The following is a 1,743-nucleotide window of genomic DNA, read 5'->3' as shown; positions in this document are numbered from 1 at the left end:
AATTATTGAGGACTGGAGCTGCCTGAAACACCTGATTGATACTGAAACACCTGAGTCGCTGAAACACCTGACTGATACTGAAAAACCTGGGTGGCTGGAACACCTAACTGATACTGAAACACCTGAGTCGCTGAAACACCTGACTGATACTGAAACACCTGGGTGGCTGGAACACATCGATACTGAAACACCTGAATCGCTGAAACACCTGCCTGATACTGAAACACCTGGGTGGCTGAACACATGACTGATACTGAAACACCTGATTCGCTGAAACACCTGACTGATAAGAAAACACCTGAGTCGCTGAAACACCTGACTGATACTGAAAACCTGGGTGGCTGGAACACCTAACTGATACTGAAACACCTGAGTCGCTGAAACACCTGACTGATACTGAAACACCTGGGTGGCTGGAACACATGACTGATACTGAAACACCTGAATCGCTGAAACACCTGCCTGATACTGAAACACCTGTGGCTGGAACACATGACTGATACTGAAACACCTGATTCGCTGAAACACCTGACTGATAAAGAAACACCTGAGTGACTGAAACACCTGGGAGGCGCGTTAAAGAACTCAATCTGGTACACCGAGGAAGTGGCACCTTGACTCACTCAGCAATTACAATTGTAAATTTTAGGTGAAAACTGGAGTGTGTCTTGATTGTGTGTTGGGAGACACTGGTGGAGAGATGGTAGAGGCTAGGGGAGGAAGGAGGAAAGGTGGGAGGCCAGGTGGGAAAGGGGGTGGAGGCAGGGTGAAAGAGGGCCCCTAGGAAAGGAGGGAAAGAGGGAGAGAGAGAAGTTGTGAGGGGAAGATGGGAGGGGTTGTGGCTGTATGAAAGGAGGAATGACAGTGGAATCGGAAAGAAAGAGAGAGAGAGAAGGAGAGGAGAGAACAAGTTAATTAATTCCACACACACACACACACACACACACACACACACACACACACACACACACACACACACACACACACACGCAGTCCTATATAGACATGATATAAATAGTGTAAGCAGATACTAGTGCTGTGACGACATAGGACTGATGCCCATTATAACACGGCCTTAATTATATTGGTCAAATTAGGTAAAATAAGACTTGGGCCCAGAGAGAGAGTACAAAACACAGATTAGACAGACAGACAGACAGACAGACAGACAGACAGACAGACAGACAGGAGTAAGGGTATTAGGAATTGATCAGGACACACAGTCTCTTGGGATGTTGACAGCCCTCGTTGGTCCTCCTGAAGGAATATCAGTGTTGATACAGCCAGCAGCAGAGACAAAGTCCCGACATCACCAGCAGAGCTCAGGTAGGCGAGGGTGCTGGGAGGAGGAGGAGGAGAGGAAGAAGACAACCAAATGGTGGCAACAAAACACGAGCAATAAAGGAAATAAAAAGGAGAGGAAGATAATGATGGAGGGAGAGGAGAGAGGAAGGAACGTCAAGCAAGGGAGGAGCCTTTGTCTTAGCAAAGGGAGAGATGATGATAAAGTGAATCGGAAATGGAGGAGCTATTGTTTGATGGAGGGGAGGGAGGGAGAGAGGAAGGGTAAGCTACATGGGCGAACATTATTATCAGACCACATCGTGTTCCTTTTCCAAGTTTTCAGCCATTTTCTTTTAGAAATGACTTGCCTCGTTTTGTTTCCACTCAGAACTTTTATATGACATGACAGTCGAACGAACGAATAGCCTGTTTACTTTCTCTCTCTCTCTCTCTCTCAGT

This window comes from Homarus americanus, unplaced genomic scaffold (genome assembly GCF_018991925.1).
Source record: "Homarus americanus isolate GMGI-L3 unplaced genomic scaffold, GMGI_Hamer_2.0 scaffold40248, whole genome shotgun sequence".
Classification (NCBI taxonomy): domain Eukaryota; kingdom Metazoa; phylum Arthropoda; class Malacostraca; order Decapoda; family Nephropidae; genus Homarus; species Homarus americanus.
Note: the sequence above shows the minus strand (reverse complement) of the source record.